This window comes from Propithecus coquereli, unplaced genomic scaffold (assembly GCF_000956105.1).
Source record: "Propithecus coquereli isolate 6110/MARCELLA unplaced genomic scaffold, Pcoq_1.0 Scaffold302, whole genome shotgun sequence".
Taxonomy (NCBI): Eukaryota; Metazoa; Chordata; class Mammalia; order Primates; family Indriidae; genus Propithecus; species Propithecus coquereli.
This window is the reverse complement of record NW_012148642.1, coordinates 919,929-942,794: the sequence shown is the minus strand read 5'-3', so window position 1 is coordinate 942,794 and position 22,866 is coordinate 919,929. Positions and strand designations below refer to the sequence as shown.

Sequence of the window (22,866 nt, the reverse complement as noted above, 5' to 3'; positions counted from 1 at the left end):
GTCATTCTCATTCAGGCCAGACCTCAAGTTGGGTAGTCTTTTTACCCAAGCCTGCTCATTCCTAGTGCACACTTCCCTATCAGCTTATTTCTGAAGTCCTCACACCTTGAAACGGGGCTTATGAAAATTATGACTCAGAGAAAGAGTTAGGAAGTAGGAGTTTTGGAGGCTTGGGAAGTCGTGGGTGGGAATGAGCTAAGTGTCCTGGGCATGGGAGGAGAATCTCACAGGCTTGCTGGGCAGCAGCCTCAGGTCCTCACTATTGAGAAGACCTGTGTAACTAAGGACACATTGTGTGCAGCCAGAAAGCTTTCTAGACGTTTCCTACTGGGTGTAGGTCTAATTCTAGGGCATGATCCATCTGGAATCACTTAGGTAAGAGAAGAGAAGGGGTCAGCTAGCTGGAAAGAGTTATTGAGGAAAACAAATAGAAGAGTTGATGTAGACATTGGCATCGAACAGTCAACATGTTGAAATGGTGTTCCTCAGGCACTGAAATAAGTTGGTGAAACCATAGGCCTAAAGGATATCAGAGTCCTGAATTTTGTCACCTAATTACAGCTTTTTTGCTAGAGAATTACATGTGCTTGAATGAATGAAGTTATGTAGTACCCTAACTGGCTAAAATTCCTGATTATAGAAACAATGTTGACTATAAATCCTGACACCTTGTAAGTCAGAGGACCTCAGCATAAAAATTGTGTCCTTGGTGATCCCTTCCCAGACCTGAAATCTCTCAGCAGCCTGGGGTTAAATTAGCGCAGCAGCTCGTGACCTTTGGTGGCCTTCACAGCCCACCCTGGCATCAGAATGTTCGCTCTCAAATTCCAGGTCCTTTGATTTGTCCTTAATTGTTGAAAATGCACATGGTATTAACTTGGTAAATGGTAAAAATTAGTGTTTTGTTAAGTCAGACCTTTTCATTCTTCAGATAGGACTGGAATTGGAATTCTTCTTTGTGTCATGTAGGAAAAAGTTAGTTGAGCCTATTAGAAATATAAATAGGCTTGGGTTTGTCCATGTGCTGGTCATGGTAGAATGAGCCCCAGTGTGCCGGCCTCCTTGGTGTGTGGAGCAGGCAAGTTTGACCTCAGCAAAGGAGCATTCATGTATCACCCTCAGCCTCCATGGAAACAGATCTCTTAGAAGTCGGCCTCATGCCTCTGGGCTCTGCATACCGATGGTTCTTGGAAACTCTTCCATTCACTTGGAGGGTTTTTACCAAAGGAGAAACATTCTTTGTTATTTTCTCGGGGGGTTCCTTTTTTCCCAGGGTGTGCTGCAGACCAGCACAGACTATTAGCCACTACCAAGGAGAACAGCAATAGCTTTTAGAGCCTGAGGAAAATGTTGGGACATAGATCATATGGTAAGATTTTGGAGGCCCTATCTCCTCTGTCATTGTGAATGGTATTTTGTACAGTTGCTCAGTAAGTATTTGTTCACTAAATTTTACCTGATTGATGTGAGTGATAGATCTGCGGGCCCCATAACCTCTTTTGCCTCTGCTGGGAGGGTCTCCTGCTGCTCCTGCATCTGAGGGGTCAGAGCCTCTGCTCTCCTAGTCTGTTTCAGATATATTTCAGGCTGGTCCAGCTTGATGCTGCACCCTGGCCTCCCAGCTCCCTGACTCCTGGTCCTTGGCTCTTCAATCACTAGAGAAGTAAGAATCACTGGCTCTATTATGTGCCTCACCAGCCCGTTTTGCCTTGGGCATGTGGCAATATCTTAGTGGGACTTTTGGCAGTTGGCTCTTTTGTTTATTTTGTTTAACCTCCTTCCCTAGGGCTCTGACACAAGTCCCTGGAGTGAGGAGCCTGGGGACTCCAAAGCAACACATCCTACTGCATTTGGAATAACCCTCCCCTCACTCTGATTTGTTGTCCTTGGACTGAGCTTGTAACACAGTCAACCTTATCTCAGGATGTATATTTTCCTGGAAGTCTCATTGGTCCAAATAAACTTCTAGAAGGCCCAGAGAGGGGAAGAGAGAGGTAATCCTGGGACTAGACTGCAGATACTCTGAATTCCAATCGGCACTTCTGTTCTAAGCTCCAGCTGCCCTACTGACCCTCCAGACGTGGCCAGACATGTCTAAAGCCCTGGGCAGTCACGGCTTAGGCTGTTAAGATATTACATCCAGTGTTTTTCTGGGGAGCTGATACTTAATGCCTCATTCAGAGACTTGCACAGAGCAGGGCTCCACAGATGATCTTAATTATGATATTAATGTGGATTTTGGTCCTTGATCAGATCAGCTTCTCCTGAGAGTTCTTTCCTTTTGAAACTTCAATTTCTTGAAACATTTTAGATCATTAATAACTTGTCTTCTTCCCTGCCCATAGTGACTTGATACTATAAAAAGGAGGAGCAGGGTTCGGGTGGGAGGTATGTGTATGCTGGGGTGGCGAGAAAGCCATTATCAATGAATCAGGGTGACAGGTGCAGTTCATGGTCAAAGAGTCCAAGTCATGGGGTAGGAAACCAGAGCTGATCCTAGGGGCTCTGAGTGGGTGCCAAGAGCTAAGAGGGTGGTGCCAACAGCCCCGGTCCAGAGAGAGAGATGCATTTTGGAAATTGGATGCATTTTCAGGGTACCAGGAGTTTTATAGTCTGTCTGGCTTGATGTCAGGGAACCCACAACGATGATATCAAGTAAAGAGAGTTGATTTGCAGGGCACAGCTGACAGGGGTGTAAACTGGGGCAGATCGATCCTGTCTTCCCTTGGAGGCCTCTGCTTTTCCTTCCTCATGCATTCTTTCTTCTCAGCTTCCTCCCTGCCTGTCTGCCTCCCACCTTAACCTGCATGTTGTTGATTTTGTTGGTTTTGTTTGTTTTCCTTGGCACCAGGTTAATCTTATGGCCGCCTTTCCACATCAGCTGCGTTCTTTCAGTGCTTCTGCCATCACTGTCACTCGAGGGGGGATTTATCAACCTAGTTTAACATCTTATGCTGGCCTTATGGCATGGTTGGCTGAGGGATGGTTCTCTGGTTTCTGGGAGATGGAACCGTGGGAACTGCTGCAAAGGTGGTTCTCTTGATTCCTGGGGACGATGAATAGCCTCACTAGAGGCTGCCAACAATGCAGCTGCCCTTACATCAGGGCTCTTGCCCCTGCAGTGTCTTTAAGGATCACCTGGTATCTGGCACAGCAGAGCATTGCAAGTCCACGTGGATGGCACAGAGCCCATGTCTCCCAGAGAAGCTTCTTTGAGATGATGCTTATAAAATGATTTTCAGTACATTAATCCCTACAGCTCCTGTGTTGTGTGTAATGGCTAAACCCTCACCTTTGTACACCAGAACCCACTGGATCTTCACAAGGACCCCGTGAAGCAGGTACAGGTTGAACATCCCTAATCCGACAATCCAAAATCTGAAACACTCCAAAATCCAGAACTTTTTGGGTGCCAATATGAGCTCAAAGGAAATGCTCATCAGAGTGTTTTAGGTTTTGGATTTTTGGATTAGAAATGCTCAACCAGTAAGTATAATGCAAATTTTCCAAAATCTGAAAAAATTCCAAATCCAAAATACTTCTGGTCCCTTAGAATAAGGGATACTCAACCTGTATTACTGGTCTCGTTTTACATATGAGGAAACTGAGTCAGAGAGAAGTTGAGACACTTTCCCAGTGTTACACAGTGAGCAAGTGGGAGACTCAGGACCAGGCTTTCTGACTTCCAGTCTCGAACCTCTTTCCTGTACGTCATACATCTGTATGCGGAGCATTGCGCTTCCCTAGGTGTTATGAGGAGATAAAACAGAAATAAGCTTACATTCTAGTTAGGATAAGCTGCAAACAACATCCATTAAGACAGTCATTTGAGCGCTGATTGCTCTGTGCTGGTGATTGTGACCTTGAAGTATGCACACAAGAGGACACACAAAAATTACAGGCTGCTTTGCAAAGTCTGGGATGTGCTGTGGATTGAAGATAAGCCTGGGCAGAATCAAGGTCACATACTTGCCCAAACCTGAGGAACCCTGCAAACTGCCAACATTCTTTGTTGGTAATACTGAGCTGGAAGGTGTCCCTGAATCCTGCTGCCTGAGGAAGGTCCAGGGATGCACAGCCTGATGTTGCATAGTTGACAAGGAATCAGAAGCCCAAACCGAGGAGGTCACAGTGTCCTTTGGAAAGACAGAGTGGCAGAGCCAGCAGAGCTCTGAAGGTCTACACTGAAGCCGTGTTTCATCTTTCAGACAGCTGTGGTACCTGAGCTTGTTGAGGACATCACAAGAGGCTTCCTGAACTGTTTTAATATAACCTAGAATGAACATCAAATGACAAGAGAGAATCCCTCACCACAGTGTACTAGAGCATAGCCAGAGGGCAAGACTTGAAGAGCTGTTTCCAAGAGCAAAGCTCTGAAGTGTTGGCCATGCTAGGCACATGAGTGAAAGCAGAGCTTTCCCAAGTAGTGGCTGAGGGGCAGCCACCAACATGAGGAGTGGAGGAAACACTTCCAGGGCACCCTGGAGCCAGGAACAAATGGGCCAAGCCCAGCCAGCGGGGCCATCCTGGCAGGCAGGGAACAGGAACTTAGGGGTAGCCTGGATACTGCTGCGTCAATGCCTGGGAGCCTGAGCTGGTGGCTGAGCCTCCAAAGTTCATCTGAGGCCAGGAATCTGGAAGGTGGAGTTCTCAATTTAGAGGAGCTGGTAACTTAAATGGCCATCACAGTCAGGCCCTAGTCAGAGGAGAATAAAGCAGAGGCCATTAAGCAGGACTAGTATACGAGGTCAGGACAGAGTTAGCGGTGGGAATGACAGGGTTGACCCCCACCTCAGCCCGAGCCTGCACCCTGACTGTGTCAGCCATTCCAGAATCTTTCTAGGGAAGATAAGCCCTGCTTTTGGGTTTAGAGGGGTGGCCCAAGTGGTGGAGAGAGGAGGGCACTGAGTGCCAGGAACAGTTTTTCCACCAAGAACCACCAAAGCTGCTGAGCCCTGTGCAGCTGTGAGCATGAAACCCTGAAGGGCAGGGTGCACAGTCCGAGGTTCAGGGAGAGGAAGTGGCTGCCCCCAAATCATCCTGGGCAGAGCTGGGACAGACCCAGATTTTCTTTTTTAAGAAATTTTAATTTTACCTTGTTTTATTTTTAGCATTATAATCAACTTTTAAAATATGGGCAATGTATTCACATGGTTCAACATTTTAAAAGTGTAAAAAGGTAAACAGAGGCTCCTTGACTTATGATGAGGTTATGTCCTGATAAAAATATCATAAGGTGAAAATACATTTAACACACCTAACCTACCAAACATCATGGCTTAGCCTAGCCTACCTTAAACATGCTCAGGACACTTATGTTAGCCTACAGTTGGCCAAAACCATCTAACACAAGCCTGTTTTATAATAAAGTGTTGGGTATCCCATGAAATTGATTGAAAACTGTACTGAAAGTGAAAACCAGAATGGTTGTATGGGTACTTGAAGTATGGTTTCTGCTGAATGGGTGTTTTTGCACCATTGTAGAGATGAAAAATCTTTAAGTCGAATCATCTTAAGTCGGGGACCATCTGTACAAGGAATGCTTCTTTCCCTTTCAATTTCCCAACCTCCCGAGTCTCCTTCTATAGACAACCAATTGTACTAGTTCCTTTGTGTTTCCATCCAGAGATGTTTTATGCATATGCAAGTATATACCTATATATCTATATTTATATCTAACTCTATTATCTCTCTCCCCCCTTTTACATAAATGGAGTACAGTAAGTCGTCACTTAACATTGTCGATAGGTTCTTGGAAACAGCGACTTGAAGCAAAGCAACATACATCAGGTCCTTGAATAATGTTGGTTCATTATACTGTTGATGAGAAAAAAAATGCTTTTGTTATATGTTGTTTCACTTAAAGTCAGTTTCCAAGAACCTACTGAGGATGCTAAGTGAAGACATTGTATATATTACATGCTGTTCTGCACCTTGCTTATTTTCATTTAATTTATCTTGTAAGGCTTTCCATATCAGTTTATAAAGAGTTTTGTCTTTTTAAAAAATGGCTGTATTGCTTTCCATTGCGTGCATAGACATTAATTTATTCAGTCTCCTATTGATGGAGATTTAGGTTGCTTTTGTAAGCAAAGTAGCAATGAATAACCTTACCCATCTGTCATTTCACACCTGTGAGACTGCATCTCTTGGATAGATTACTAAAAGTGGAATTTCTGGGTCAAATTGAACCTTTTTAATTTTGAGAGATATTGATGAATTGCCTTCTAGAGAGGTTGAACAAATTTACAAAATTTACACTCCAACTATAACCTGTGACAGTGTCTGTTTCTCTATACCTTACCACCTAGTGTGCCAGCAAAATTCCCAGCCTTGGCCAGAATGATAATTGCAAATGGCATCCCAGTGTGGATTTAATATGTAATTTTCTTATTTTGAGTGTTATTGAGCACCATTTCATATATGTAAGACACATTTGTATTTCCGTGAACTCTCTGTTCATAGCTTTTGCTCATTTTTTAAAAATTGGATCGGTTATTTTTTTCTTATCAATTTGTAGGTGCTTTTTTATGTTTGAGACAAAGTAGTCCTTTATGATGTGAATTGCAAATATTTCCCTCAGTTTGTCTTTTGATTTTGCTCATGGTGGGTTTTGCTATATGGGATTTTGTATTTTTATGTAGTCAAATTTATCAATATTTTCTTTTATGGATTTTGGGTCATAGATATAAAGGCTTTCTTTCCCTGGGGCTACAAAAACGTTTTCTTCCAATACTTTGTGACTTAACTTTTTTCAAACAAATATTTCATCCATTTGGAAATTATCCTGGTTTAAGGTGCAAAGTGTACCTTTTATTTTATTTTTCCCAGAGGACTACCCAGTTTTCTGAATACCATTTATTGGATAAACCATCTTTTTCCTTACTGATTTGAGATACCACTATTACTATATAGTAAATTCCCATGTTTGGGGTTGAGCTGGAGAGGGCAGGCAGAGGGCTCCAGGTCTGCAGGGAGGGACCGAGCTTGGCTGAGACACTAGAGGTTAGGGTGTGGAGGGGGAGACACAGGAGAGGCCACCTGGGGAAGGGAGAGAGGAGAGAGAGTGTGTGTGTGTGTGTGTGTGTGTGGCTGGTCCAGCGGAAGGAAGCATGGAGACAGGTATCCCAGGAGCTTACTGGGCGCTGCTGCAATTTGGGACGGAAAAGCACGGGGGTTCTGCTTGCGGTAGTCTTCATTTCAGGGTTTTAATTCAGTCTGTCTCAGTAGTTAGACTCCTCTGGCTTTGGTGGCTTTATATCCGCCACTCTATTCCAAAAACATCTCTCTACAAAGTGCATTTTGGAGTACTAACTCCTGAGGTTGGCATCTTCCTATTTGATATTTACTTTTATTTAAAAGTCTTCATGTATCCTGTCTTCTGGAAGCAGGGACAAATACAGGAAAATGGAAATTTCTCCAGTGGTAGCTGCCCAAGCCTTCCAGCCAGCGCTTCCACCCCTGCCAGGGTCTCTTCCCTCCCACTCCTCGGCCCGCCCTCCAGCCGAGCCCCGCCCCTGCGTCCGCCTCTCCTGCAGGCGGTCCCCACGCGCCCCCCATCGTGTGCAGCCCCTGGGAAAACCACTCTGGCTCTTTCCTGTGCTTTCTGGATCCCGAGTCCCCTTGAGAAGGCTACCTCGCTGGCTGCGGCACCAGCTCTGTTGGTTGCACTGAATTGAGTGGCTCCCTGAGGCCTTGCAAGCTGGATAAGAGGCGTCTGTCTGTCTTCTCTCTCTCCGCTTCTGCGTGCCGGCCGCTCATTTCAGAGAAGCCCCGAATGCAAAACCTAAGGCGGGCGGGAGTTCTGGGAACAGCGCCCTTAGGGAGGGGCCTGGCAGTCTCTCAAGGGGCAGGCCAGGCCATCAGGATGGTGGGCTCCCCTCCACTCGCTCCGTCTGGGTGCGCGGGGTCCCGGAGGTACCCACTCGCCAGCTTTGCCTGGGCTCGGGCCGCTGGAGCGGCTGTTGCTGCCGCAGAGGGGCGGGCCCAGGGTGCAGGGAGAGCGAGGCCGGCCTGCCGCTGCGAGCAGAGGGCCAGCTTTTAGGGGATCAGGACGGGGAGTGTGGACCAGAAGGGCTCCTGGGTGTCCGTCCCACCCACGTCTCCAGCCATCCTCGGGCCCCACTCTGGTGCCTGGACAGCCACAGCAGCCTGCCCCGGCCCTTCCCTTAATGCCCCGCCGCCATCCCCGCGCCCCTGCAGGGCCCCGCCGGGCTCGGGCCTCACGGGAGTCGGTTCCCGTGCGGTGAGGCGCGGACTCCTCAGACTCCAGGGCCTTGTGAGCCGGCCCCAGGCTGCCTCTGCACCCCCGGATTTTTTGCATTCCATCCAGCCTTCCTCCAACAGGCTGCCCTGGTTTCCTCAGAAGTCTGTGACCTTCTCCCCTCATCCCCCCTGGCACCGAGTAGCACCCGCCCCATCCTGCATCCCTCATGCTTTCCTGTCTCACCTGGCCTGTGGGCGTTCACCTCCTGCAGGGCCGGCACCTGTGTTCCTCAGTGCCCGGTCTCTAGGGGAAGACCAGGGGGACGTGAGTCAGGGGCTGGGGGCGACCTTTTTCCTCACCTGGAGGTTCTCCCGCCATTAAAACTTGGAGAATATGGCTTTGATTTTATCGAGGGAGTGAGTGGATTCTTTTCGAGAAGTGACTGGCTTCTTTCTCATTGGGTCCTGAGGGACTATCTTTTGTGGGAGAAAAAAAAATTAAATACAGAATTTCTTTGTTACAGAAAAGAATACTGTAACAAATACCATTGCACTTGTTACATAGAATTAACAAATGCTAATATTTCTCCGTGTCACTCCAGAAAACATAAAGATGAAATTGAAACTTTCCTTGTGTGCCAGCTCCCATTTCTCCCTGGAGGTAAATGCTCTCATGAACTTGGTGGATATCTTTCGTGTTCATGCTTATACAGTTTTATTACATCTTGATGTCTCCTTAAGCAATAGAGTTGCTTTTTGTGCTTTGAACATTTGTGTACATGGTGTGAAAGGGTATGTATCAATCTGCAGTTGTTTTTATTTAGCATTGTATTTTGAGGTCTATCTTTCTCTATATATTAATATGTACAGTTCTAGTTCATTTGACTATTGTATAATAGTCTATCATGTGAATATAACCACGTTTTATTTTTTTACTTCCTAATCGATGGACATTTGGTTTTCACTCTTTTTTGTAAGCAATGCTATCTTGAACATCCTTTTATGTGTCTCCTTGGGCACACATGTAAGAGTTTGGGGCTATAATTTTGGGACATAAGGCATATACATTTCCACTTGATTTTGTCAAGTGTTTGGACCAATTTATGATCCACATAATAGTGTCTGAAAGTTTCCTTTTCCCTTGTCTTTACCACATCTTATTATCCAACTCTGTTAGGTTTTGTTATTTTGTTGGGAGGTGGAATGAGGAGCAGAATTTCTCAAAAATTGAAAAATGAGAGATTCCGTCTTGGCATGGACTCATCAGCTTAGAGTTAGGGGTTGGGGGTTAAGGAATACTTGGGGACACTACCATGTATCATATTCACAGGTCAAAGGTGAGGTATTGCTTTCTTGGGTGCATCGAACATCAAATTATATTTGGTACTATGCACTTGCAGCCATGATTCTGCTTTTGTGTCTGGGAGGGTCTTATGCATGGGTTGGGGAGACATGCTCAAGTAGCTCACTGTGTAACCTGTGTTCGAGGGGGCTGGAAATCGGGGGACAGTGGACTCAGTCCTTGATCCAGGAGCAGGGTGGTAGGACACAGCAAGAGTTGGAGCATAAAGGGAGATGCCCTGGGCTGGGATTGGGGATGGGGAAGATGCCAGCAACATGGCTGAGAAATAAACCGAGGATCAAGATGTGAGGCAAGAAGACAGGATAATAGGAAGGTGTCTCTTAGGACATCTTTTTCTTTTGTTAAACCATGCCAGATGTGTACTTGCTGTATGTCATAAAGGATGTTCCTGCTGTCTGACATGTATAATAAATCTGTGTCCTATGTGGTGATATAGTACAATAATAGCAGTGATAATTATGGATTGCTTATGATGTACCAGGCACTAAGTGCCTTACCTATATTAATTTATTGAATTCTCACAATATCCCTGAGGGGGTAGATATTCAGATCACACCCTTCTAAAGTAAAGACTCTTAAGCACACAGGGCTTGATTAATTTGGCCAAAATCACACACCTGGAGAGTCTCAAAGCAAGCTGGCTCCAGCACCCACATCTTCATCCTGAATAATGCTGCTGGACACAGCAGGGAATGAATGAATAAATCACTATTCCTAATTTCAACTCTGTTTTTGAATTTCATTGCAAGTAGGGAGTCAGGATAAGTTAACAGTTTAATTAACATTTATAATCTAGCCAAGCCATTTAACTTAGACATGGAAATAGTCAATTTTGTGGATATAAAGAAAAACATAATTCATCTGTCTGAGCCTTGTACTTTCTTTCTGTGATTTAGTTTGCATCAAGTTTTAGCTAAGGCATACAACAGGTTGGAGAGTAAAATAGTCAATCAAACGTCTGAGTTTCATTTCTCATATATGATTCAGCTTTCTCCAGTCCTGCCCCAAACACTCTCTCTCTCTCTCTCTCTCTCTCTCTCTCTCTCTGAATTAACTGGTGAAAAGGAAAATCAGCATTATATAACTCTTTTCAAATGAAAAGTAGAAAACAGTAGTCTGGACTTTTTTTCCCTAGCTGAAACTAAACATTCCTTCAAGGATTTGGAAACATCTGGGTAGCTGTCAGGATTTTTTTATTTTTGTCTGGCTCAGTCTGGTGGAGATGCCTGGTCTTGGCTTCCACGAGATTCACACCTGAGGGAGGCAGCCCACCTCTGAGAAAGCTGCCAGGGTGTCTGCGGTGGGAGCCTGACCCCCACACCCAGTGGTGGCGGCAGCAGGTCGAGATGGAGCCATCTCTGTCCTGGCATCTGCAATTCTGGTGACTCATGAACGATCATTTTACTTTTCTCTGAAGAAGCAGGGAGAAGCAGGGATGATGAATTTCCGGCTCTGTTTATCTTCTTGCTGTCCCTCCCCTTTAGGACAACCGCCTCATGCTGAATCCTTAATTTAAAGAAAATGGATGTTTCCCTCTGGCCTGAGAGCTGGGGATTCTTATCAAAAGTGACATTAAAAAAGTGCCAGACTGGCCTCCTTCCTCTTTCCGGCCCATCCTTCATTGCCGCTGCCCGCCTCCATCACTGTCTCCCATCTCCAGATCTGTCTCCACTTCCTGGGTCCCCGGAGAGAAAGCATGAGCTCATTGTTTTCCAGTGAAAAACCAGATCTGGTCTCCTTCTCACCTCCTTCGTCTGTCGGAGCCTGGAGATGGATGATTCTCCCACCCGCTGAGACTGCGCCTGGAGGGGGGCACTGGGTGTCTGTGCCCTGGTGTGGGGCAGCTCAGGCTCTGCACTCTCCCAGAGGTCATTAGGGATGTGTCAGGAATAAGGGAACAGATTATTTACTACGCCCCAGGCGGTAATTTAAAGCCATACCTCACCTTCTCATTCTTTCCTAAGCCATGTGTTTCAGGCTGGAAAATACACGAGCAAAGTGGGAAAAGAGCAGCCAAAGCTAGCAGGCAGGATGGGCCTCGAGGGGCCAGCACAAGGACAGCTCATTCTTTATTTCCTTTTGTGAGGAAGCGACTGTGCAGTGACATACAAAAAAAAAGTCCTGTTTAAAACATGCAAAAACACTCAGAAAAGGGGCAAAGACATTCAGAATCCAGCCATGAAGAGATCAGGGTAAAAAGGTGGTAGCTCCTGCAAAAGATGAGGTGTGCTTTTAGCACAGCAGATTGTGAGATGCTTCAGTCAAGGGAAAGAGTCTCTTGATAGAGTAATGAAAAGGACCCGGGTAGCAGATGGGCCGGGACGCCAGAGGAAGGGAAGCCATGTCCTGTGGGGCAGCCTGGGGGAACACCTACGTCACTTGTAATGGATGAGGTGCACGGTGGCTGCCCAGCAATGAGGCCACATTCGTATTTCTTCAGTGGGGTGTTGACCACCAGCTGAAGTGGAAGGACAGAGAGGAGCAGGACAGGTGGTTTTTGCAGCGGGGCCGTCCTGAGTACAGAGGGAGACAGGATGATCAGAGGGAGCTGTGGCATCCAAAGTGCCGTGAGCCTGGAGGCCGGGGACCTGTGTCCAAATTTTCAACAGAAGAGAGCGCTACCAGGGGATTCCGTGCACACAGACAAGCGGCCCACTTATAGGGAGCGCCGGAAAACCATCCAAAGGGCTTACTAAACAGATGGTAGGTGAGCTCTCAGCAAGGGAGCAGTGATGCCGAGAGAGCAAACAAGCCCTGCCGAGCTGACCTCATTCCCTTTTTGGATACAGTTCTTAGACAGGTTGATGGGAGGGGACAGTGTGGGCAAAGTCTCTCGTGACATCCGGGTGGACAACATGGGACGGGGGCTGGGGGAGGCAGATCAGGGAGCCGAATTCATGGCAGACTGAGCGATCACACCCAAAGAGCTCTGTCAGGATGGCTTGATTTCTGCCTGGTCACAAGGAGATTTTGTGTGTGTGCTTGGGCAGCGTTCTGCCGTCAGCTCCGCCCTGTGGAAGGATTTTAGCAATGGCTTGGCGAGGGTGGGATGGCCTGCTGATGGAGCATGTGGGACTAATTGCTAATTTGTAGAATGACAGGATTGTGATCCAAAAATTTCTTCAGGGACTGGAACAAACAGAAGATATTACACTGAGGTAACAAACCAAACTATAAAAAACACCCCAAAATGAGAAAATACAGCTGCCCAAGCTCGTGAAAGGGACAGAATTAGCTTAACGGCTTCATTGGAGGGAACCACTTCGGTGCTGTCCCCTCTGGGTGACTAGCCCTGGGACGAGGCTGCCCACAGAGCTAACAGGGAGCCAGGCCACATGGCCAGAGCTGTGACATCCAGGCCTGGGAGTCTGGAGCCTGGCTGGCTTTGCAAAGGTCTGACCAGGTGTGGGGGCGACTGTGGTCAGTGCTCCGTGTGGCACTGGGAGAGGTCCTCACCCACAGACTGAACTGTGAAGATGACCAGCGTGGTGCTGGGTTTTGTGACCCTGTGGCGAGGGGGACCTGGAAGTGTTCATCTGGAAGAAAAGGGGACTGGGGGTAGGGAAGGGTGTGAGAGTTGCCTTTAAATATTCATGGGCTCTTTATGGGGGTGGGACATGCATTTCCAGAGGCGTAACTAATAAATGATGTGAGTGTTTACTGAATGCTCACCGTGGAGCAGGTTTCTCATGGGTTTTCTCATTTTTTCCTCATCAGTCTTAGGAGGTGTGTGCTATTACTATCAGCATTTTGCAGATGAAGAAATAGAGGCTTTCAGAGGGTGAGTAACTCGCCCGAAGGCCCCTGCTGGTAAGTGGCTTGTCCTCGGAGAGGGGACAGGGCTGTGGCTGAGACTTAGGCATCAGATGTGGGGCTAGCAAACACTGAGCTCTCTCTCCCCCATCACTGCTCTCTGTCGCTGCGGAGGTATCTTCTTGCCAGCCTGTTTGGGGAGCTGTGGAAGCAAACATTTTTTCTCACTCTGATAAGAGCAGCAGAGTCTGTAGATGCTGAAAATCCCTGCAAACGGAAAAGTTTTGCTTTTTGTCTCTGATATAAAACCTTGGAAGGTCTACCACTTTTCTTTCAGCAGAGCTTGATTTTCCCCAATTTCTTTTCACATGTGTGGTGTAATGTGCTTAAGAGTATGTTGGGTGGGTTTGAATCCCACCTCTGCTACCTGAAAGCTGTGTGTTTGGGAGCAAGACACTCCTCTAAGCTTCTCTGTCTTCATCTATGAAAGGGAGGTAGTAATAGTACCTAACTTTTAGGATGAAATGAGCAAATGAATAATAAAGTTCTTTGTACGGTACCTAACACATAGAACATGTTCATTAAACAGAAGCTATTGTTAAAATGAATAATAATACTTAAAGCACCATTTGGCCATCAAGAGTACAAGGATGACAAACACAAGCTCTTCTATTTCAGAGCTTTTGCTATAGGTAGAAATATATAATTAATATACAAATAACTGTATTATAATAGTTACTAGCAGAAAGTATTTAGGGGCAGGATGAGGGAGTCAGAAATGTGGTGATGGGGTGGATGGGGGATTGACAGTTTTTGAAAATGAAGTTCTGTGTGTGTAATCAGGAGGTCCCCTGAGCACTGCTTGGAATAAACATTTATGTAACGTAGAATGAAAAGAAATTAAATATTTAGGATTCAGTCTATGCAATGCATACCAAACAACATTAAAAGGCTGTGCTGGTACCATAGCACAAAAAACAAAGCATACAAAATGGAATGCATTCGAAAGCATTAAAAATACAAACGTAGATAACACTTTCACTCAGTATGAAGAAAATAAAACATTCTTTCTGGCCGGGTCTGCAGTAGCTATAAGCCTTGCAAATCCTTCAGCTCAGAACATCTGGGAGGAGCAGAAGGCGCTAAAGAGAAGACACGGGGGAGGAGGGGTGGGGAGAGTTCTTGAAATAAGCTTTTGTGAAGAGTTGCCTCTTAAGTAGGGAGAGGTCTCGTCAACATCGCTGGTCAGTGGAGGTTGCCGGAGGTTGCCTCCTTCATCTCTTCACGCTTCTGCCCCACTTGGGGAAGACCTGTGGGGGTTGTGGGGAGGTGTGGGAACCACCAGCCCAGTCTGCCCTCCTTGAGGCCCTGGAACATTCCTGGTTTGCTTCCTGCCCTTTCATCACCACCAAGGGTTTGCTTCTAATCTCAAATCTCTAGCCCCCTAAACTCTTGCGTTCCTCCATCCCCATGCTCGTGGTCTTCTAAAGAATTCAACATGATAATGCTAATAAATCTGATAGATGTCCTTTCTAATCTGCTAAAGTAAAATCTCTCTGCTTCCTCTCTCTGCTAAGATATAATTTTAACTTTTTTCTTTTTTGGGAAAATGCTCTTTAAAGAGGACATGAAGTCCAAGGCTTAATGCTTTAACTGGTTTTATCTTTTTTTGTTGGGTGGTTTTCAATTTTTTTTCCATGTGCTCTCTCCACCTTTGCTTTAATCTTTCATTTATTAAACATAGCGTACTAGCCAGGCCTAGGGCCAGAAAGACTAAGAACTGTCAGCCCAGTGGGCGAGACAGAGGCCAGCTCCTCAGGGCTGACACTGTGGCGGGCAGAGGCCAGGGCATGGCAGCAGGAGATCCCACGCGGCACCGTGGAAACGAGCAGCACACAAGACGTGGGCGATGTCCCTTCCCTCCTCTCCTCCTTCATCAACGGGTGTCTTGAGTTCCTTCCATGGACAAGGCACTGTGGCTGCAAAAATAATCCCTGTTCCCAATAAACCCTCCACCAAGCAGCGAATCCTTACGGCTGTGGTGTCTGAAACTGCCGCACTCACCCTGAAAAGCACCAGACCTGGGGTTAGAGAGGCCTAAACGTGCAGCCCACCTTTTCTCCCTGCTGGCCGAGTGGCTCTGGAGAGGGCCTCGTCCGTCTACACTCCCTGTTCGGCCAAACAGGGCCAGTACCACGAGAGAGTTCGGTTGCGAGGACGCCGCGTGGTGGCATGCGGGGATCTGGCCTGCAGTGGGCATGGGAGAGAGTGTTCGTTTGTTTGTTTAAAAAAGGAACTCTGGGATGAAGGCAACACACGGACTCTCAGAAGCAGACCAGTTGTCCATCCCTGTGTCTGTAGGATGCATGGATATCAAGAGAGGAAAAGAGTACGGAGAAACTGAAAGGAAAAAAGGAAACTTGCCTCATTCACAGGTGCCCACGTGACCCTTCAGAGTGACCTCAGGACTAAGTTGTACCAACTCCTTTTACTTGTTCCGCCCGCACTGTTTTCACATGTCTAAACCATGTGCACTACTGTCCTCCAGGTTGTCGTTCTTGGTCTGGGTGCTCCCAGAAGTCGAGCCTGAGGCAGGGACTGCGGGGCAGGCGGTGGGGCGGAGTGGGCGAGAGAGACGGCACGGGAACCGGGGCCTCCGAGTCACCGCGCAGAAGGCGCCTCCAGGCGTCCTCCGACAGGGCGGGGAGGGTGCTCTCTGACTCTTGCCCCCTTGGTGGACGGTTGCTCCTGGGGTCTTAGTTCTCCTGCACTGCCACAGGCTGCTCAGCGTGGGCTCAGTGGCCTTGTGAAACCAGCAAGGGCAGGAGACCTGGTGGGTGCGCGCTGCGCCTGCTGTCCGCTTGCCCAGCAGCATCCGCTGCCGCTGCAGCCGGAGTCGGAGGCTGACTGCACGGGTTCTGTCTGCAGAGATTCCAGACTCATTGAAGGCATCGTGCAAACGCAGCTTGTGGGTGGGCATTCAACCGAGGTTGCTTTGCTGGTGGATCCCAGACGTGGCTTTGGAAAAGAGAGCAGCAAACATTTGCAGTCATTTAATTTACCTGGTAGATCATTTGATCAAATAACAGACTCTGATACCTATTTTTCATTCATCCAAATATATACTGAGGGCTTGCCGTGTGCCCATTGCTGTGCCTGGCCCTGGGGGTAGAATGTAAACAAGAGACATGGTTTCTGTATTTTTTTGTTGTTGTTGTTTTTGAGAGTGGGTCTCTCTCTGTTGCCCAGGCTAGAGTGCAGTGGTACAATGACAGCTCACTGTAACCTTAAACTCAAGGGATCCTCCTACCTCATCCTCCCTATTAGCTGGGATTATAGGTACATGGCACCAAACCCAGCTAATATTTCTATGTTTTGTAGAGATGGGATCTCACTATGACCAACCCAGGCTGGTCTCAAACTCCTAGGCTCAAGTGATCCTCCTGCCTTGGCCTCCCAACGTGCTGGGATTACAGGCTTGAGCCACTGTGCCTGGCCAGTTTCTGATTTTGATGAACTCACGGTCCTGAGCAGTTTCTGCTCTTTGAATAAAAAAAGATTTGGAATCAAAGGAAAGTCTGAATGTTGTAACTGTCCCTTTTTTGGGGGAGTCACAACGTATGTTAAAAACTCTTAAAGTCCTGTAATAGGTAAACCTTTTACATTTTGTCTAACCCAGTTTTTCCTAAATATATTTGACTATCACACACCCAGCCCACCTCATCACTTTTAAAGTGAGGGCTGGGAGTGCTTCCCGTGTTCTGATTCTTCCTTGGCCACGGGTCAGCGCCAGGCGCAGCTGTGAGGTTTGCCTTTGGAGCACGTCCTCCACTTCCCTCGAGAGCCACCTTGAATCCTTCAAGCACTTCTCTAGGGGTCCTCTGTAGCTCTCTATAGGGGTCCTTCCGGAGGAAGGGGGTTTGGGATCTCATCCGCACTGCAGTGTTAGTGGCTCAGGGCTACTCCTTCAGACTTATTTAAAAGAGCTTTAAAAATGGGTGTCAAAGAGAGTAATATTTGACCCAAAGGAATGGCTCTATAATGGGAATTTAAAGTACTACAGGACTTGTTTAGGGAAGATAATTTTAAATGGGGCACTGCCTTAAAATCACCATGCCTGAGAAGGGTCCTAATGAATGTATATTACCCTTGCATGATGCACTCCTTCTTCGACAAGTACTTGGGAAACTCTTGTGACAGGAAAACAGCCTGCTGGCATTGCCGTAGGCGTGACTGGACTCCAGAATCCAGTGTCAGTGCACATGGGTCTCTGTACCATCCCTGGCACTCCCCACCCCTAGTCTCTGTTTCTTTATATGTTCGATCTCTTGCTCTGCCCGCCTCCTAGGGCTACTGTGCATGAAAATTTATACTCTATAGACATAGATCTGTGTTTATAGCATGATGTAAACATTTTACTAGTATTATTTCTGACTTCCTGTGTTCTTATCCCCTTAGAATAGTCTTAGGGCAACAATGGAAAATAACTAATGTTTACTGAGCACTTACTATGTGCAGGGACCTCACTTAGCACTTGATGGGAATGATCATGCTGTGCCTTGGGTCTTGAAGGACTTGAGATGGAGAAAAAGGAATGACACAGTCTCTCCTCATTCCCGGTTCCCTGTGTCTCCCTTTGCCACTCTGGACTTTGAGAGGTGGAGGTTTGGGAAGGAAGAATGTGCCAGCATTGGACTAAGGCAAAGCTGGAGTGGTGTGTTTGGAGGGGAGGAGGGTGGGGAGATGTGAGAGGAAGATGATTGGAAAGAGAGGAGTGAGCTGGATGCTGCGTTTGCCCCTCCGATCCGGGCTCTGCCTTCTGTACCTGCTCAAGCTCCCAGAGGCTGACCTGCCCTCTGGCTCAAGTTTGGGATTTGCTATTGGGAGAAACTAGCAGGAGATTGAAGGTGGGAGCAGAGAGAGGTTGGATGTCTCTTCCCTGCCACCTCACTGCAGCTTGGCTGTGACCCTCTGCCAAAGGCCGGATGCCCTCTCTCCACACGGCCACCTTCTCCAGGTTCTGGTGACCTCTCCCTCTGCTGCCCCTGCAAGCCTCGGGGTTATACCAGCTCCTTGTGTTGCCAGCCCCAGGTCCCCACACCATCTTTCACTGGTCTCTTTATACTCTGTGCTCAGCTTTGGAAATTGTCCCCCACTTTTTGTTGTTGTTATGGTGAGAATATTTAACATGAGATCTACCCTCAACAGATTTTCGAGTGTACAATAGTATTATAAACTAAGGGCACAAGGTAGTATAGCAGATCTCTTGTCATCTTGTACAGTTGAAACTTTTTACCTGTTTAACAAGGACTCCCCATTTCCCCTGCCCCCAGCCCCTGGAAACTACCATTCTCCTCTCTGCTTCTGCGAGGTTTGACTATTTTAGATCGCTCAGACAAGTGGGATCATGCAGTATTTGCCCTTCTGCGACTGGCTTGTTTCACTTAGCATAATGTCCTCTAGGTTCATCTGTGGTTGTCAAATATGGCAAGATTCCTTTCTTTTTTGAGGCTGAATAATATTCTATTGCACGTATATACCACATTTTCTTTATCCGTTCATCCACCAGTGGACATTTAGGTTGTTTGTATGTCTTGGCTGTTGTGAATAGTGCTGCAGTGAACACAGGAGTGTAGATCTCTTAGAGATCCTGACTTCAGTTGCCTTGGATATGTGCCTAGCAGTGGGATTGCTGGATCATGTGGTAGTTCTGTTTTTAATTTTTTAGGGGACCTCCATACTGTGCTCCGTAGTGGCTATACTAATTTACATTCCTACCAGTAGTGTGTGAAGGTTTCACTTTCTCCACCTCCTCGCCAATACTTGCTATCCTTTCTTTTCTTTTTGATAATAGGTATCCTAACAGGTGTGAAGTGATGATATCTTCTTGTGGTTTTGATTTGCATTTCGCTGGTGATTAGTGATGTTGAGCATCTTTTCATACACCTGTTGGTCATTTGAATGTAGTCTTTGGAGAAATGTCTGTTCAAGTCTGTTACCCCTTATTTAATCAGGTTATTTGGTTTTTGATATTGAATTAAATTGTCCTTTTTGAAACTCTCCTCAGTTACCTGTTTGGGTGTCTCACCTGGCTTGCTGGGACCCTGACATGCAGGAGGCAGCAGCTCAGAAGGCAGAGCATGACTGAGGGTTTATAGTGTCCCACAGGGGCTACAGGAGGAAGCCTTCCCTTGGGCTGCCCCTGCCGAGGCTTCCCGGGGGAAAGCTGAGACTCTGGGCGGGAATGCAGGAGTTTGGTGAAGATGGGTTTGACCTTGTCTCCAGGTGAGGCCATGGCTTCTCTATTGCCTTCCAGGTAGCCCCCTGCACTATGTGCGGCAGGAAAACCTGTTTGTGTGAGGAAGCCCACATTCTGGGCATACATATTTGATGCCCAGATGGTGCCTGTATTTACAAAAGCCCAGCACACTGACAGGACCTGCAGACACATGGATAAATATTTTGCCTTTCTTCTTAGGCAATATTTGAATCTTTCAAATTTAATTGCTGTCAAAGGCAGGATGCTTGCGATCCCCGAGGCAAAGCAAATAGCGAGGGCCTCCAGCGAGGCTGCTCCAGGCGGGCTCCCTGGCAAGCCACCTGCAGGGTCTGTCGTGGCTTCTTGCTCTTGCTGAGTGTCACGTGGCCTCTTCCCTCCCTGGCCGGTGGGCTGGAGTTGGGGGAAGCTAAGGGAGCTGGCTCCAGCCTGCCTGGAACCTGTGGCAACTTGTTGAGTTTGTGTTGAGGCTGTGAGAATCTGACCTTAGCTAAGAAATTAGGTACTTTTCTAGGACACGAGTGAGTCACTCATCTGGCCATCCCCTGTGGGATTTGGTTTTGTGCTCCAAGGCTGGGTCTGAGAGTGTTTTGTTTGATCCTGGAATTATTACATGCAGGGCTACTGCTAGCTCGTATGGCATCTTTGTGCAAATCAGACAAAGGTAGCCCCTCTGATGGGGCAGACGCCTCACCTCACCAAGGTGCAAGGCGTGGCAAGCAGAGCAGCAGCTGGATTTCAGCCCTCAGGCATCCCTGGCAGGTGCCCTTGTGCAGGGCACAAGCTGCCCAACTGTACATGTCCAAGGCAATTGCTGCTGGTGTTCTTGTTAGAACTGTCTACCCTTTATATCTTCTTCCCTTTCTTTTCTTCTTCTTTTTTTTTTTTTCTTCAAAAACCGTTGACCTAGTTGTCTCTTGGATTATGTTTACCAAGTACAGCGAGATACTGTTCTGTGATTATATGTGGTTTTCTTTTTTAGAAGAGTACAGATTGGCATGATATATGTGGTTTTCTTCTACTGCACTGTGATTGGTAAACCTATTCCCTGCCCAGACAGGGAAGAGATGTTTGCTGCAGACTCACAGAGTTCTGTAGCAATCCCCTCCTTTAATTCATTACGTTTTAATTTGCCCCAATTATTTTAATTCCTTGCGTGTAATAAAAGCAGTGGGACTCTTCGCCCACTCTGGTCTTACGAAGGGCACCGCATACTATTCATTCCCTTCCTCGAAGCACATTTTATTGGTGCTTACATCATGCTAGGGGCTGGGGAGATAAAGACGAATGAACAAGACAACATCCCTGCCCTTGAGAAACTCATAATCTAGTGGGGGAGTGAGGCGTGTAAACAGATAAATCACAGCGCAGTGGTGTTTGCTGCAGGAAGAACAGAAGCACTGGGTGCAGGGAGGAGAGGAGGGGAGCCGCGCTGTTGCACCGCCACTGCTGGGTGCTGTTCTAGATGTGAAGGCTTTGCTGAGCAGCTGCCATCTGAGCCACCTCTGAGGGTGAGCAGGTGTTTATCAGGGGAAGAGACGCAGGAAGAGACTAGGTGCGAAGTCAGGGATGGATACGGCGTGTGGTTCAGGAGAAGGCGGGAAGGTTGCCTGGCTGGAGCCCAGCGTGTGTGAAGGCTGGGGCCCACGGGAGCTGGGGCGGGGGCTGGGCTGTTATGCCCGAGGAGCATGGGGCTTTTCCTGTGTGTAAAGAGGCCAGCAGATGCCTTTGTGCAGGGTACGATGCCATCACATTTTCCTTTATGGCCTGGTGGAGGGGGCTCTCTGGTCACACAGTCTTGGGTTCTAATCCTGACATTGCTGCTTCCTTCGGTGAGTCATTTAACCTTCCCGAGCCCCCATTTTCTCATTTGTGACATAGGGATGACAAGGATAATAATGCTTACTTAATTGGGCTGTGGCGTGGATTAAACAATTAAATGACACAATATCCATAACAGAGTTTCCTGCTGGTAGGACAGGCATAGAACCCATGAATGGTTCCAGGGGTATTGGACGTGCTGGTTCCTTCAGCCCCCAGGGAACCTGGACAGGGCCCGGGGCAGCCTCAGCTGTTTTCTCCAGGGTCCTTATAAACATCCCTGTGTGCGCCATGACATGAGTACAGTGGGAAATTGCTCACCTGCAAAGCACTTAGTCTTTCCTACCTAGTAAGTCCTCTATAAATGTGGTTGTTTGTTGAGATAGGTCATTGTATTAAGACCACTACTGCAGAGGGAGTGGGAACAGAGAGGAGTGGCTGGACTCAAGGGACGTTTCTGAAGTAGAACTGGCAGAGTTTGGTGACCAGGTGGATGTCAGGAAGGAGGGCACTGTTTGGGAGGGGGCGGCTTGGGGATGACTGCAGGAGTTATGATGCTGTAGACTGGATAGGAGGCGATGCTATTAATGGAAATCGTTAGTGGAAGTTGGAGTGTGGGGTTTTTGGTGTGAATTCAAGTCGAGGCAGTAGAGACTGTCTGGTAGAGTACCTTTTCAACAAGTTTTGCAAGTTAAGGAAGGAGGATGACAAGATGCAGGTGTGAGGAGGAGGTGTGTCTTGGGGGAATGCTGGGGACATGCAAGGGCTTTCAGGATGCTAGTGGGCTACAGGGAAAGAGGCAGAGGAGTTGAAAAACTGAAGATACAGGAAAAGAGTGTGTAGCGCTTTCCAGAACTTTGCCTCTTTGGACAGTGTCCGTCCCGTTGGGGGACTGTCTGCCAATAACTGGCAGCTGGGCAGTTGTCCAGATATGATTTACAATGAGGCATCAGTTTCATGAGGCACTGTCTAAATTATTGCACTTCACCAATTGCCAGGTTCCCCGCTGACAGTGGGCCAGGGGTCAAACAATTCAATCAGGTGTCACCAGTTATAAATTGAAAATCAGCGGGGTGCAAAATGGATTACCATCAAAGTCCATTCAGGTGCAAAACCAGATTTCAAACCCCTAACCTTTAAAAATCACCCCTTTCCTGATTCTTCACAATGCCCTGACATTGAGTTTTAATATCCCCCAGATAAGCAAGCATCAATAGAAATGCCTGCAGGAGACCCAGAGTAACAAGGGAAGAGTTCCTGATTGTGCCTTCCTTTTGGAATTTGCAAACACGGTGGATTTATGAATTCATAAATTGGCAGTTCTGTCAGCTTCTCTAAGGCACCGCACCGGTTCTCAAATTTGAGCATGGACAAATCACATGGAGGGCTTATTTAAATTCTGATTGCCAGGCTCTGCCTCCGAGTTTGATTCTGTAGATCTGGGGTT

The 22,866-nt window shown here is 47.3% G+C and overlaps 1 protein-coding gene across 1 annotated transcript in view; it reads left to right on the top strand.

The window, feature by feature from the left end:
* TMEM178B (transmembrane protein 178B) overlaps positions 1-22,866 on the top strand; it is a 367,840-nt gene that overhangs the window by 109,988 nt on the left and 234,986 nt on the right. The gene's annotated exons all lie outside the window — the stretch shown is intronic.